We start from the raw sequence: 16,881 nt of genomic DNA, 5'->3' as shown, positions 1-16,881 counted from the left end.
TATTTTATGTTTTTTTCTGAAGTATTGTATCATAGATTAATATCCTGTCATTACCTTTAAATGCCTATAACAGCCTCGATAATAGACTGTATTAAAGAACTGTAGAGAGGTAGTATCCAGCTTTCCCCAAGAACACCAGATTTATCATGAGAAACTAGCATGCGGAAGGCCCTACACAAGGGATCTGAATTTCTACTACGCCATTTTAATGCATTGTTGACATACTGGTTATTGACTAAGGCTGGTCATGTTCTGGTCATAGTTGGTGAATGTAGCACCACCCAGCTCTCACATGGTACTGGCTTTCATGGTTCTAAGTTTCTACAATAGATTTGAAGCAGGTTAAAAATTACTTTTCTTTGTAAGGTGTGTGGCATGGGAGTGGAGTGAGTCTCATTACAGGATGACATTGCAGAGATCTCCTTAATAAAACACCATGGAAATAAAACATCAATCTATAGATGGATTTGACAGCAGCAAAGGTTAAGAATTCATGCACCTCTTCCCCAAGTGATCTGTGGCCATATCACCTCTCTGCACTGTGCCCCATGTCACCAACCCCTGTGATCTCCAGGCAAGGGCACAGGGCAGGTGACTGGAGAGGGCTGTGGTAACCTGCCACCATGCAAGAGGGCGCCTTCGAGGCACATCTCTGCTTTTCTGCAGCACAGCGCTGTGGCTTTTGTGTGCAGGATCCTGCTGGCCAGCAGACCCAGGTAGCTGGCCATGCTGGGATCTTGGGTCTGGAAGCAAAAGCTTGTCAGGCAAAAAGCTTTTGGTGTTGCATGTGGGGAAATTATGGTGCTTGTTGCAGGTGTTTCCCAGTGCAGATCCAGGGACACAACATTCATCTGTAAAAGGCAAAGGATTTTGAGAAAAACGGTGAAGTGGCAGGATGTCTGAAGCTGATTCTGGTTTTCAGTACAACTTGTATGTTAGAGAGGACAGAGAAAGGCAAACAAGGGTGTGTGTGGTGAAAGGGAGACAAACACATGGAGGATGAAACAGGTGGGACACCCCTGTTCAGTGAGAGGTTTGGCTTCCTTGGTTTTGTTGGTTTTGTTTGTTTGTTGGGGTTTTGTTTGTTTGTTGTTGTTGGTTTGGTTTGGTTTGGTTTTTTGGCAGATGTTTCTTGGGTCACTGAAACAAGAGCTGACTCAAGGTTCCTGCCGAGGCAGTGGCTGAGAGTGGGAAATCACATGTGAAACACTAGAAATACAGGAGAGAGACTAAGGATTTGATAACACTGCCAGGATCACAAATCAGACCTCTGTGAATGTACATTTTTTATAAGAGTAATCCTATAGATAGGATTCTGAGCCAGTAGGTCAGCACTGACTGAACTGAGTATTACTGTGGGCAGCAGCGAGGGCCACAGAAATCAGGCAGATACCAGGATCTGTGGTGCTGTGAAGTTCAGACCTTGCCCATACAGCAACATCACCCCTCTACCAAAAGCCCTGCATGAACATGATGGCTGGCATCCATCCATCCTGACAGCCCCAAGGAAGGACCTAGAGCCAGTTTCTTTCATGTGGCATCCTACACAGAATGAGACAAACATGCAAATGTATTAATAAGAATCTGGAAGACAGACATAGTGTTTGCCATGTTCCAAGGAGCTGATGTCTATTTAGCTTTGCCCAGTTGAGAGGGATTTCTAAAGCTTTGCTCCTTGCTCAGAATGGTGATTGTGCTGGGAGAGGTAGCGGGGAATCATATCTAGTAACACTGTTCCTGTGTATATATAAATATTCCCTGGCTAAGACTGGCTTATCACACAAGATGGCAATCCATGCTTCCTTTCCCCCTGCCTTCCCCTCCCTCCTCATGTCTCTACCAGCACAGCAGATTCCAATAATAAACCCATCACTGTGAAAGCCAGGTGTCATACAAATTCATTTGCTGCAGCATTTGATCTATCCTCTGCTTCAAGATACAGGTTTCAGGGTATTTTATGAGCTGCTTCACAGCTTTGTATCATACAAGACATTCTGCAGCATTTTATGAGCTGCATTTTATAAAATTTTACCAAATATTATGTAGAATGTTTTAGCGATAAGCCCTTTTCTAGGGGATCAGTTCCAGTACAAGCTTGCATACATATGAAAGTGCATAAGAAAGAAAAAATGTGAACATCCTCAGAACATCATTAACACTTAGCCTTCCAGAAGATCTTTGCTGGGCTATTTATTTTGTGATGGAGCTTCTACAGTCCACAGGGAAAGCAAAATGGGATATGAGGCACAGCAACTGCTTTACTATGGCTATTTAGGTTTACAAAGCAGAGATGCCTCAGTTCATCCAGTGTCCTCTGCGCTGTGGAGTGGCCCAGGAGGGATCATGGGCTGAACAGCATCACCTTGTTCCTCACTGGGCTCCCCTCAGCTTTCTTGAACAACCAACATCTCTGTTTCCAGGTCTCATCAACCACTGACACATCCTCCGCTTGGCAGACTGACTGTACAGGTGCATCTGCAGCTCTGACTTCTTGTTGCCATTGTCTTCCCCAGTGCTAAGCAAAGTACAGCGTGTGCTGCCAGTCCCCAGACACCTGCAATCCACAGCCACCCCTTCACCTTTCAGACACCCCCAAAGTACCACATGAGCTCATTGCATCAGAGAACTGGGCATCAAACAGTTAATGTTCCCCAATGGTGGGAAGAAATTAAGAAGCGGCACCTGAACACTGTGGGAATCTTTTTTTATCATGGGAATGGAACAAAAAATCCCGGCATTATCTGTTAATTTTCTCAGTTCGTACCTAAACCCATGCATAGGTCAGATCCATCTCAGCTTCTCAAGGTCTAGGGAGGGAAGGGGAGGATATCTGAAGATTTCCTTGCAGTTGCACGAAAACAAGGCCAAGTGCTGAGGAGTCCAGTCTTTTTATGGTGCTTGTCCTTTCCGAGGTCTGGGTTTCAGATCTTCAGGACTGCACTCCGCAGCCTTGCCTGAGCAGCACTGCAGTCCCTGCGCACCTGCAGACCAACATGTCGGACACAGCACATCTCCGCCTTCCACGAGAGGTCACTTTCTGTATAGCTCTCTGGAAGAGACAGACCAGTCCCATTTAGCAAAGTCACCATGAAATATTCAACTTGGTCTTTAATTTTTAAAGTCTTTTCCCATTTGTTTAATGGAAGTTGAAACACTGCCATCACTGTCAAGCCCAGGAGCAGTGTTGTCTTGCCAGATCTTTTTTGATTTACGGATAATGGCAATATTCATATTTGCATTGCAGTAGCAGAAAATAAAATTGAACATGGCATTTACATTTGCGGGATAAAAATTCAGATCACTGAACTCAACATGAAAGTTATTTAAGGTCCTAATAATCTATACTTGCACACTGCTGGTGTTCTGTCATGTCAGCTGTTTTAAAGGATGAACTCTTCAGAGTTCCTGCAAAGGAAATAAAAAAAATGTTGAAAAATGAAATCAATATGCTACAAAAGCAATCCAAATAAAATAAAAGCTGAATAAGAGGAAATATAGGATACTATTTTCAATAATACTCAAGGAAAACAAACACACATCCACCACCAAACAAACAAACTACACAAAAAAACCCCAAAACTTCGGGACTAGTTTTGTATAACTTATTCCTAAATTGCTTTCTATCTGTTATTTATAAAATTCCTGCATTAGTAACTTTCTTCTCAGGCATCAATTGCTAGTTATTACTTGGTTATGTCAATGAAAACAAGAAAAACCTCCAGTAATAAATCCTTCTTTTGGAAGACAATAACAAGCCAGACCTTATTCTCTAATAATACTGTAGCAGAGGATAATGAAATCTATAAGAAGCACCTTAAAATAAAACCTGCACTGCATTAAATGTATGGTTTAGCTGGTCATCAGGTTTCAAGCAGAGATCTGTTATACTTACAGAGAACTGAGCAATTATGAGTTTGGTTCATCTTCACAATCCTTGCAAATTTTGGAAGAAATTGTCTCTGAGCTAGCAGAAGTCTGAGGAAAGTATTTTGAAGAAAACTGTCTCTCATTTATTAATATAACAAAGTGAGTCTGACGACTTAAATAAAAGAACAACCTTGGCAGCTGCTGAGCTCTTACAACCACTATTTTAAATCAAAGTGGAAGGAAAACCCTTATATATAAACTCAGTGACAAGGAGGAATTCATAAAGTCGAGGATGAGAATGGAGTAAAAGAGGGACACACAGATACTGCGAAGGCAGGCAAGCAGGAATGTGTCAGTATTACGGATAAGTGATACCATGGTTTTCGCAGTACACTAACAAAGAACTAATGTGGGTTACGTAACACAGTCATTCCAACACATTTAGGCTTCTGTTGTTTACTCTGTTCTCTATTTTATATCAATATTTAATCCCAATTAGGCTTTTTTGATTCTGCACCAGTCGTCACCAATGTAAAATACAAGTACAGTATAATTCAGGTGCATACCCTGGTAGGTCTGCTGATTAGCTAAGGATCTTAGGAAAAACAAGAGGCATGGTCATCAAAAATGTCAAAACACCCAAAATTCACAAGGTAGTGAATTCTGTCCTGAAACTGAGAAATATTTCAAAGCTATGGGAAGTCAAAGATGGAGCTCTCATTCAGCAATTCTAAGATGAAAAATACATCTTAATCTTTCAAAAAGATGACATAAAATAATTGCCTCTTGGCACACTTCTACAGCTTCTGGCTTCCCAGACTTTGGTTTCAACTCAGGAGAAACTCAGTTGCAGATGTGAGCCTCTGCAAGTCCCAGACCCAACCCCTGCTCCAGAGACCTGACCTCTGAGAGCTCGAGCTGGATCCAGGCTCTGGCACCCTGTATTTGGGGCACTGAAGCCGAACCCAGAGTTCTGCCCTTGTTTTGAGGCAGATGCTGCCACCAGGAATTGCAGCCAGGCCATGTGTGCCACCAAGAGCCTGAGGAGGCGGCTGGCAAGGAGCACCCACAGGGCTCTTGACGGGCCACACGTGGTCTGAAACCCTTCTCTTTGGAGATGGGCGCACACACCAGCTTGGAGCCTACAGCTCAGGAGGGAGGCTTGAGGAGCTGGTCTGGCTTGAAGGAGCCATCAGAGAAGGTGTTCACTGAGGTCCTGGGACCTCACTGCCCTGGACCAGCCTGCAACGTCAGGCTTTGGTCTTGCTCCTTTACTTTTACTTTCCACCTATGAATCTTTAATCTTACTAGGGGATTAGGTAGCTAGGAGGGCTGCTGAAGCGGATACCATGGGGAAGTCAGGGAAAACACAGCAGCTCTTGATCCTCACTGGGCTTTGGGCTGCTCAGATCAGGTCCATGTGCATAGACATGGAAAGCTTTGAAATAAATAAACTATGCACCCAGGGTGTTTCAATAATTCAAGAATAGGGGAATTACAGAGGGAGTACGAGTTGTAATTTTGGTTTTATGTGCCTAATCTCTGCTTAAATTCAGGTGCCTTCGAATACTTTAAATCTGACTCTAATTTTAAATGCACTGCTACAAGCTCTTTCCTGACTGTCAGCTGAAAAGCAAGGGCTCTGGGAAGTTGTCTGGGGAAAGGTAAATCTTTCTTGTCACACTGGGCTGCTGGGGATGCCAAATAGAATGAGGCAGCTTTAAAGGATTTTCCCAAGTCAGCTCAGAAAAAGTGATTATATAGGATTTATGAACCAGCTTCTCATAAATTTAATAATGACTCACCATTTCCTCCACTTACTAGATTGCTTAGCAGTGATTTGGATGCCCTGATAGAGCAGCATTAATAAGAAGTTGTGTAATTTACCTTCAGGTGGTATTTCATTCTCTGAAGATAGTTTTCACCTCTGATATCAGAATGAAGGAAAATAATGCTTGCATAACAGAAGGTATAAATACAGTATATTCAATACATCTTTTTAAACTCCTGTTCTCATAGATGTTTCAAATGATTCTGGATTTCTCCCTTAAACCCTGTGACAAGTCAGAAAGAGAGCCAAAATGCCCTGAGCATAGGTAACTGATCAGAAATTCTCTTTAAGGTGAAAGAATTTAGGATGGTATCATATCCAAACTGTTCTGAGTGCTTGTCTCACGATGTTTCAGATGAACACACTTCATCTGTGTCATTGCAAAAATGGGCAATTTAGCCTAAACTGCTGCTGAAAGCTGCTAAACTAAACTGACTTTGCACAGCAGCGGATGAGCGTTCGGACAGCTGGGTGTCTGGCTTCACCTAGGTGGAGGTTGACAGATGCACAAATGGGCTGCGATAACATTTGGCCCATCTGACCATAGTCTGAAATCTCTGCTCCAACCTAATGTGGTTCACCAAGAGGCAGAATAGCAATATAGGTCATATATCAACATATCAAGGTCTTAATGGCAATAACTAAATAAGGAAACGTGATCTCAAGGAAAGAAGAAAACTCCTGTTCTGTTCCTGATCAGTACTGTGTTGGAGGGTAAACATCCTGAATCCCACTGGGTTGGTCTTACAACCACTGAAAAATCCTTTTTCATAAACACCTTCTTCTTTCAAAATTAGTAGCAGTGAAATACAGTGGCACAGTTCAAAACACAGAGGTGAAATTTAGTTCTGCTGTGAAATTTATTGTGGAAGAATGACCTGGTATGTTTGCATGCATATTGTCTTTCATTAATTCAATATCAGATTCAATAAATGACAAATTCAAATATTTATTCCAATCAACAAACATCAAATCCTAACTGGGCTCTGAAATCACTGACTATACCTTCATTTGTAACTAGAAAGACAGTCTGAATATAAGTGTCTGTTGCTATTGTGTTAAAGAATCCAGGGGCTCTCCTGTAAGCACTTTCACCTGTGAACAAAACGGATCAGAATGCATCAAACTCCATTCTTTGTTAGAACCAAAACCACAAGTATGCCATCAAGCAAGTGTGCCCCATGGGTACAGCTCCCTTAAATTAAAACTAAATATGTGAGAAGAGCTTGAGATTTTAAAATCTATCACATCAATGTAAACAAATTTGTGTTATTCTCTGAATAGCTGTTATATGAACAGACTCATACACAAAGGAGCAGGAAAGTGTAAAATTATTTCTTTATTTGTTAGAAAAGCTTTTCAACATACCAATAAAGAATTCTCTCTGTTTTCTATCTTAAAAACAAGTTCTCCTCGAACCATATTATTATTGAATAAATACTTCTGGTTGCAAAGATCTCACTGTGTAGAATATGTGCATCATTACCATTTGAGGCATTATGAGCACTGTGCAAGTAGCGGTAATACAATAAAATAGAAATCATGATTCATTACTAGCTTCATAAGGTGTGGGATTTACTAGTGGATTCAATCAGTGTTTTGCCTTTCTCCCTGGAAAGCTGTAGTGGAAAGGAAACTTGCCCATAATTACTAATCAAAACTCTAGCCAGCAGCTGCTTTCTAAATGAGCTCATATGAGACAGCGTTGCTTATTAAGAGCGGAAATTTCAAGTGCTGGGTTGTTTTTTTTTAACTTAAAAAACTACTATGGAAAGTCTGCCTTCCTTCGCTTTGCTTTACATGCATTTTATATGTTTTCTCCCTGCACCCCCAGAAAGAAAGGACCTATTTTTCTTTTCAGTGCTCACATATCTTCCCCCATTCCTCTGTAATTTGGCATCTTCTAAAATTTTTCATCTTACAGTTCAAGGTAGCACCCAGATTTGCCTGTGTTGCCCCTCATGGCTCCAGCTCTGCCTGCTCTGCTGGGGCTGCCCCAGAGCGCTGTGTGACTGGAGATGCTGGGAGGAGAACCCTACACATGGCGGTCACCAGCCCAAGCTCTTTCATCACTTATGAGAGAAATCTTGGCTAAGTTGCAAATGTTAGGGCTCCAGCCCTTCTACTGTATTTCACTCTATTTGCTATACATCATGTCAAATATTATGCTTCACAAGAAATAAAAAGTTCATTGCAAAAACTACAGCAACCAAAATCTAGGAAATAGCCCTACAAAAACAAGAGCACACAACTCACTACCTGTAAAGATCGTTGTGTGTCAACAAAAAGGGGAGCAAACATGTCGATAAAGAAAACTGGTTCTGGTTCCAGGGTCACAAAATAAATGCTGCATGCAATCAAGAGTGAAAATCTTCTAAGTTTTGAAAAATCATCCTATAATTTTATTTCTCAGATAATGACAAAGTCCTGGCCTGCAGTGATTGCTGAAGGTCTAACACATTTCCTAAGGAGCTGCAGCACTGTATCAATCCACAACCACAGCACATTTCTACCAGTCCATAAGGTCTCTGGCATTTCAATCTGGAAAACTTTATTTTCACTCTGTGCAAGGACCCCAAAGGGAGCTTTATTCTTTATTTTACTCTCTCTCCTATGCCTAAAGAAATCCCATGGTTTGAGAAATTTGGCTCTTATCGTGCATTCATTTTCCATGAGTATCTTCTGATCCATACTAGATGCGTGACCCAACACAGTGTTAAGTGAGTATTTTAACTTTTTATTAAGTTCAGAGCTGCCATATCGCTCTTGTCAGAACTACTTCCATTCTCCAGATGCTGTATTGAGGATGGAAGCTGGTCACAGAGAAAAGGCCATAGTGTCATTAAATCCCAGTGGATTTAAAATCCTTCTGACCTCTGTGCCCATTGCTGCTTGACAGCATCAATCAACAAGATCTCACCACTCTTCTCAGTTTTTCTATTATTTACAAGCCCTTTGTATCAGAGTGCCTTACACAAACCCAAAAGTCAGGCTTTACTGTATGTTATTATCTATCCAGACCTGGAAGCAGTTGGGATGAATGGGCTCTGTTAGTGTCTCTCATTTGCTCCCACTTCATCCCTTCTCTGTAAATCCTCCTTGGAACCCTTGCTTTTCCAACAGAATAACCTATTGGGAATGGCTGTTTGAAGAAAAAAGAGAAGAATGAAAATTAGTGAGAAGTTAATCTTTGTGTTCATTAATTCTGTTGTTACAAAAGAAGATGAACAGTTGCATTTAAGCTGTTTTAGCTGTAATCCCAGCAATTCCATCTGCTCATTATGCTTGTAAGACCACATGAAGAATATTGCATTAAATTCATTACCAGGAAAGTATAGAAAAATTGAAGGAAAAGTAACAAAAAAGGGTTAGTGATTTATTTATGAAGAAAGATTAATAGGTAAACTCAGGAGCCCAGCTGAAGGCAAATAATTGGAAAGGCTCTCAAAGGACGCTCTGGAAACAGGCTCGAACCTCAGACTGTGAAAGTCCTTACTCATTTTTATTTAGTTCTCATTCAAGTAAAGCTCCAGTTAAAAATTAAACAGGGAGAAAGTGGCTATAAGTATTTTCCAGATCTGAGTATCAGGCAAGGCTTTATACAGCTGATGTGAGCAGTGGCCTTTGGTGGCAAACAGCTGGAAAGTAGAACTATACGCAGGTAAAAAACCTCTTGGGAAGTTTTAGCGGCTGCCTCTGGACCAGAAAACAGCCAGGATCTGTTCTTTGGTCCTGAAGTTGAACCGTGAGAAGGGAGATAAATGCACTCAGGGCATAGGCATCTTCTGGGATGGTGCTTGTTGGTAAAAGCCAAAATGTGTCCAAGTGGCCCCAGTGCAGTGAGACTTCAGCTTCTGCTTCAACCCGTTTGGGGCCCAGAATCACATCCCGCCAGTCACACAGTATTATACCACTGGTAGCAGAGTGACATGCTGCTTCAGAAAATAAAATAAAAACAAAAAAAATTAAGTGCAGAACATACTAAAGTCTTCACTCAAATCTCGAGGAAAACATACCCTTCATTTATTCCTCCCAAATAATCTCAAAAGCAAAGATGAACAAGTACAAGACATTACTTCAAACATGTTTACTAATATCCTTTTGTTCGATAGTCTCAAAAGACAGAGAATTTTCCTTTACTGAGACCCTGTTTTTAAATTTTGAGTTTATTAACTAGATCTTTGCTGTTTGGTTCACCAGGAATGTAGAGATCACACCATTACAGAACAACATTGCTCTAATAAATTATAAACATAAAAGAACAGTCTTGGATTCTCCTGTGAAAATGCAGACTTCTACAATTCACCAGCTATTTCTATTTTTTCCTCCAAGCCATTAAATACGACAGGATACTGGAGATAAAAAAAAGAAAAAAAAAAAAGGGGAAACCAACATATTATGACATGGTCATTATAGTTACCCAAAATTTAATTACAAATTTAATTACAAATAGCACTGGGGTATTTCAGGAATTTCACAGGAAGGCTGATTTGTTTTTTTTTTTTCTGTTTTCCATAGCCTTTTCATTAATGGAACACATTGGGATAATGCAGCCTTTTTTTTTATAAGCCACCAAGATGTAGACTGTTTCAGAAACAGCATTGTAAAGTATTATCCACAACAAAACACTGTTATGGGAAGTTTTCTCTGTTCCTGGAGAATTATATAGCAGTTCTGGATTTCTCTCCTGAGAGATACAAACCTGTAAGCATGACATTGAGCCTGGTGAATGAATGTATCTATTCAAGCAGAACTCTGTACAGATATATTGAATTATAAAAAGTTATATCTTTTTTAAGTCTGTAGCAACAGTCATTCTATCCAGGATTTTTTTTGTGTGCGTGTTGGGGTTGCTTTTTCTTCCCTCAGACATAGAAAATAAACATATAACGTGGTCTTTTTTAGGCTCTGCAACTGTCTGGTTGAGTTAAAGCGACCCTGATCCTACAGATGAGATCACTATTCTGTAAGGTGAAATTACATGCCAGATGCTGCAAACATTCTGTGGGAAGAAAGAAGAATGAGACCAGTCTCCCTCCTACCAGTTTTTTGGGGGAAATTAGCCTTGCAACATCAAAGAATGCATTTTTGAATTTGCTTTTAAAAATTAATCTATCATGCCTTTGAATAGCAAATAAATGGCCATAAAGAGCATTGCCTATAAGAAAGGAAGGTAAGGGCTTGCAGAGCATACTTAGTATCAGTTTTCTTGAAAACCTTGAGACTAGAAAATTACTGATTTTTAAAAGTAAGCCGAACATGTCTATAATTACAAGTTTCCAAGCTCTTGGGCTAAAGAAGAAAATTCTCAGCAATGTACCTTATCTCAACACACTCACTGCAAAAGTAACATGCTGATTAAATACTCCTAGGAATACCAGTCCTACTTAATATTCTTAGGCCTTTGAATCAAGTTTGTCTCTCTTGTGTCTGATCAAGAGATAATGCTATTGTCTGTCCAACACCCTGTACTTTGTATTTTGATGCAGTACAAGCTGATGTCAGGGTGACATACTGGCAAAGCCCTTTAGATAGCCTGAGGAAATTTGGGATGGCTGTATTAATACCAAGGAACAAGACAGGTGGCCTTACACTGCGCCCTCCATTAGTGTTACAAGCCCTAGCATGTGAAGAGTGGAAATGTACACATTAAGGCTTTGATTATATCCAATAATAGTTGGGCATTTGCTGCTTGACACAGCATTCTGGTTTCTATGTTAAATACCATGTGCCCTGAGGGTATGCTGAAACAGCTTCTGTACTATGATTCTTACAGACAAAAGAAAGAGGATGCTGAGACACAAAGCTTTGAAATAAGAACCAGCAGCTAAGGCACAAAAAAAGTAGTAACTGAACTTTTTAAAAAGGCATTTCATTATAGAGGGCTAAATAGAGGACAATATGAGCTGTATAGAGGACTATAAACTTTACGACATTACCGAACATGTTTGCTTCTCCTCTACCTTTAAAAGACCTCTACAGGTCTTTTAAAGTAGAATATTTTGACATCTATTTCAAAGCATTTGCTCTGCACACTACGTCAAGTCTTCATGAGGGTTTTTTTGGATGATGAAAAGGATGTGTTGGTTTTTACATTCTTCTGAAGTCTTTAATAGGGAGCACTCCTGTGTCAGAACTTGGAATTAAATGCAAAGAACTTGTCTTGCTTCCTAAAGCTCTGATAATGCCAAGCATGTTTTCCAAGCATAGTTCAACATTATTGCTAATGTCATGGTTTATATTGGCAGAGTTCCAAGTAAAATCACTCCAGCTGTCCTGACCAGGGGGATCTATCCTATAACCCTCAAGTTTTTAGGAGGCTCATCTTCTAGACAATGATTAAGTACACTGTAATATGATGTTCTTATAACAACTGTCACCTTTTTGTTTTTCCCCAATGTTTACATACATCTCAAGCTCTGCTAGTTTAATACCTAATAAAGCCTGTGAGAGATACATATCTCATTCATGGCATGTTTGACATCTTCTGAAATTCATTGTCTGGGGAAAAAGCAATGTCTATGGAATTATCACTTTCTTCCTTATCTATAGAAATATAATAGAATCACAGAATAGTTAGGGTTGGAAGGGACCTTCAAAGGTCATCTAGTCCAACCCCCTGCAATAAGCAGGGACATCTTCAACTAGATCAGGTTGCTCAGAGCCCCGTCCAGCCTGGCCTTGAATGTTTCCAGGTATGGGGCATCTACCACCTCTCTGGGCAACCTGTGCCAGTGTTTCACCAACCTCATTGTAAAAAATTTCTTCCATATGTCCAGCCTAAATCTCCCTTCTTATAGGTTAAAACCATTGCCCCTTGTCCTATTGCAACAGGCCCTTACTTATAGGTCCCATTTAAGCACTGAAAGGCTACAATAAAGTCTCCCTGGAGCCTTCTCTTCTCCAGGCTGAACAACCCCACCTCTCTCAGCCTGTCCTCACAGCAGAGCTGTTCCAGCCTCTGATCATTTCTGTGGCTCCTCTGGACCCCCTCCAACAGGTCCATGTCTTTCCTGTGCTGAGGGCTCCAGAGCTGGACACAGGACTCCAGGCAGGGTCTCACCAGAGCAGAGCAGAGGGGCAGAATCACCTCCCTCGACATGCTGGCCATGCTTCTTTTGATGCAGCCCAAGATATGATTTGCCTTCTAGGTTGCAAGTGTACATTGCCAGGTCATGTCCAATCTTTCACACAGCTGTGAAGAGATTTCACAAAAACTCTAGTAACAATTTCAATTTATCTGCAGTCAATTCACAGCCCCTTTTCACTAGCCACCACTCTCCATAAGGTTCTCTATGTTGGCATCTGTTTATGGGATCCTTGGACCTCCAAAATCACCATCATCTAGTATTAAATCATGCTGATGGTAGCTGACAATTTCTGGGCCTCATGTTGTCTTCCAGGATAGCTCACTGTTCTTGGGGTCCAGCACTTGTATTTAGCATCTCAAGAGGCAGCTAGGGTAGTTTGCTGTTGTCTATAACTTCCCTACCTCAAAAGTATTGCTGTGGAGATGTTTTCTCTACAGCACCCTGAAAAATCATAGGGAAAAGCAAAACCCTTCCATCTCAAGAGGAATGAAAGTTTAACCTCTCTGCTACTTCTGTCTCCTGACGTGGTATAGACATCACCTACTTTTATGCTCCGAGGGCTTCCTGTTGATGGTTCTGCATGACAAACCCAGACTTACTTTTGGAGTTCAGCAGACATCCCAACAGAGAATCTCAGAGCAACAAATATCTAAATGAATCTGAGACAGAGATCCCCCCCCAATCCTGGTCAGACTCAAAGATCAGCTGCTAGCCAACTCTTTTAAGGAGATGAATGTCATGGGACAACACTGATAGTAAATCTTATTTAATTCTGGAGGCTGGCATTAGTATAACTCTTCAGTATATAAATGGTACCTGCCAGAATGTTCTGAAAATTGTTTTCAGAGTAGGATTTCAAATACCCATTTAAAGGATGGAGATCTATATGTGCATAGTTTTTATTAAGTGAAAACTTGTTATTGTGTGTCAAGACACAAAGCCGTAAGAGACAGCACAAATGATCTCTCCTTTTTCATTGTGATTATTTGCTTTTTAGGGCTTTGGATTTTTTTTCTGACTGAATGTAGCAATATTGAGTTCAAATTTATAAACAGATTTTTCCCCATGGACAGAAGAGTAATAACTCCTTTAGTGTCACGTCAGATCATACTCCAAGAGTCACGAATTACCATGGCAGTGATATTACAATGCATTAGGAGGTAAAATCAGGGTTGTCAAAGTGAGTTTTCCTTTTACTGTACTTCCTCGGCTTTTGGGGTGGAATTTAAAGTGAGACATGATGGAGAAAAAGCCAGTCCCCAAAGCTGATCTAAGATTTCAAAGTATTTTTCAAGCTATGATTTAAAACCTTCATGACAGAGTAATTTTTGACAGAAACTCCTGGCCTTGGGTTCACCTGCTTTTTAATGCTTAACAATTTTTTAATGCATATATGTGTTGTAAATTTCTAAATCTACACAACTGCTCATTTATTTTTATATTTTCCACTCTTATAACATGACTTTCATGGGTGAAATCCTTCTTGTATAAGAGTTAACAGTTTTACCATTGATGTCATAAAATCTAAGACATACTTTAGCTTCTATTCTCCAGCTGCATGGGTAGCAGCATCGAATGTGACGAAGAAAGCGAACCAAGCAGATGGGGAGCTCAAACTCAGCTACGCTGTGGATATGAGCAAATAATTTACTCCCAAACTTTCAAAAGGATCTTCTAATTCTCAATGCTTGACCATCTAGCTCTAGTTAAACCAATCTTACTTCACCTGAGCAGCAAATAGTCATGTTTTTCAAAATCAAGGCTTACCTATTTAAAGCTGGGCACACAGAAAGGCATTCATAATCAGGATGTACCTAGCCTTCAGTATCTGTTCCTCAATCTTTACAAAACAGAGTATTTCCTTAATGAAATGACAAAGAGGAGTTCAGCATGTATAGTACAGATCATACAAAGACAAGGAAATTCCAGTCAAGCTTGCTGAATACATTACTGAGTTTGTATTTTCAGAATAGACTGGGGCACTCAGACATCCAGTTTCACTTACAGAAATACACAGTTAAATGTAGAATGATGTTTCATAAGAAAAAAGTATCTTAAAGCACTGATTCAAATGTATCACTGCATAACACTGTTAAGCACTTCAGTAAGCTAATGCTTTACAATTTTTAAATTAACGTGAATGTCTTTGTCCCCTTTCCTGCCTTCTTTTTATAGGCCATGTGTTTTCAGCCTGCCATGAAAAGGAGTTATATCATTATCTGTGAATCAGGCAGGAGAAAGAATATAGTTATTTAAAGTTAACTCACATAAGAACTGAAAACAACCATTTCAAGGCTCTATGTTTGCATGAGACTTGCAACTGGTTTTAAAAATCATAAAAGTTGTATTTATATCTCTGTCTTTTTATAGGTATTAGTTGACACAATAACATAGGTATTCCCAGAAATGGCAAAGCGGCAGAGAACAGAGGTACCATCCATGCTCCTGTGTCTGACAGAGCTGAAGGCACCTCAGTTCTGTAAGGAGGAAGGTGGCAAAGAGTGGGTCATTCTCCGCAGGGTAGTCCTGTGGATGGAGAGGCTCCTGGATCATGCATGGGAAGGAGTCACAAAACAATGTGAAAAAGCCTTTTAGCTTAAACCAAATGGGAATGTTGTATATCAATGTGTTTTATTATATATCACTTTTTCTGAACATCTGTACAAACAACTTTTGCTACCGTTTTGAAGGGTACGCCTACGCTGCTGACAGTCTGCTATCCGCTGCTGTGGCTGGACTGATACATTATTTGGTGTAATATCAGGCATTTCCATGTTGCACTTCGGTTTGGGCTGCAAAACCACCCAGTTACTTAGCTCCAAACAGGAGAATCCACTTCTCTTTGCACCAGCAGCTACTGCTCTTGCTCCTCCTCTGACTGGTCTGCCAGCACAGGACACCTGCAGCGGATTGTGTGACATCAGTCCAAGGCAAAACAAAGGAGAAACTGGAAGAAAATACAGATGAAAAGTTTAAGAGGGGGCAAATGAAAACACGTGTCTGCAAAATGAATTTTATTTTTTGAAAAGAAACCTTATCAAATGAATTTAATTCTTTGATGAAAACATATACTAGATGATATGGTGAACATGCAGATATACATTTTGTGTATCTGCCATTTTGTCAGATGTGACATTAAACAAAATAGTGCTGCAAAATAACATGGCAAATATTAAACTGCTGCCTACTAGCCAGTGAAAATCAGTTTAAAACAGATCCTAGAAATATTTGCTTTCATCACCGAACAGCAGAATTTCTGGTGGACTTCAGGACATCAATACTAAACAAGATGCAGCCTGGTGTTTTAATTAATGAGATGCAAGAAAACATGAAACTACATTTTGATAGTTTCAGAAAAGACAAAGATCTGCCATGGTGAACAAAAATGAAAACTAAGCAGCTGATGTGAATGGCCCAACTTCCAATGCAGGGAAGCGCAAGTGATTTTAAACAGGGACCACCTGGACAGCGATTTGCCAGTTATACATGTTATACTCCTTTGGAGGGACAGCTGGGTGATATAACACAATATACTGGAGATCTGCTTTTATGATTTGATGGTTTTGTGATTGGAGTCATGTCAAGACGCAGCATTATCACCTGATTTATGACAAAACTGCACTGTTTCTGCAGTGGGGTAGCTATGCACAAGTACAAACCACGGCGGGGTGAGAGCTGTGAGTCAGGCTCGGCCTTGCCCGCGTCCAGCGCGTGTTTCTGCCACTCTTGAGGTCGCATTCTCTGTCTCCCGCTGCACAGGCACCAATTTTGTGCGTTACCCATCACTTTACCGCAACTCACCGGCAGGGCTCCATCCCCTGGCAGGGCTCCATCCCCTGGCAGGGCTCCATCCCCTGGCACGGCCCACACCTCCGGTGGCGGCACGGCCTCCTCAGGCTGCCCTGCCACCGCCAGGAGGACAGCGGGGCCGCGGCCACCACCAACACCACCCCGGGGCCCAGCGGGCGACAACACATGACGATCGCTGATCCCGCTATCTCGTTATCCTTCGGTCCGCAATTCGGCCACACATCGCCTTCCGCGCGGGGCGGGCGGAGGGATCCCGCGGGCGGCCGCGGTGCTGTAGTTCCC

At 41.0% G+C, this 16,881-nt stretch overlaps 1 long non-coding RNA gene across 3 annotated transcripts; it reads right to left on the bottom strand.

Annotated features, from left to right (window-relative positions):
* Window positions 1-2,096: 2,096 nt before the first annotated feature.
* Window positions 2,097-16,698, bottom strand: LOC139826494 (uncharacterized). Of its 3 annotated transcripts, none has more exons than XR_011736590.1 (3): window positions 16,591-16,698; window positions 8,720-15,736; window positions 2,097-3,405 (listed from the first exon to the last, which is right to left on the bottom strand). It is a non-coding gene; the product is annotated as an uncharacterized lncRNA (long non-coding RNA). The 3 variants fall into 3 exon arrangements; XR_011736591.1 differs by lacking the exon at window positions 2,097-3,405 and adding an exon at window positions 3,418-6,793; XR_011736596.1 differs by lacking the exon at window positions 2,097-3,405 and having other exon boundaries at window positions 9,185-15,736; window positions 16,449-16,672.
* Between the last annotated feature and the right edge of the window lie 183 nt (window positions 16,699-16,881).

Source organism: Patagioenas fasciata, chromosome 1 (genome assembly GCF_037038585.1).
Source record: "Patagioenas fasciata isolate bPatFas1 chromosome 1, bPatFas1.hap1, whole genome shotgun sequence".
Lineage (NCBI taxonomy): Eukaryota > Metazoa > Chordata > Aves > Columbiformes > Columbidae > Patagioenas > Patagioenas fasciata.
The sequence above is the reverse complement of the archived record's forward strand: the minus strand, read 5'-3'. Positions and strand labels throughout refer to the sequence as shown.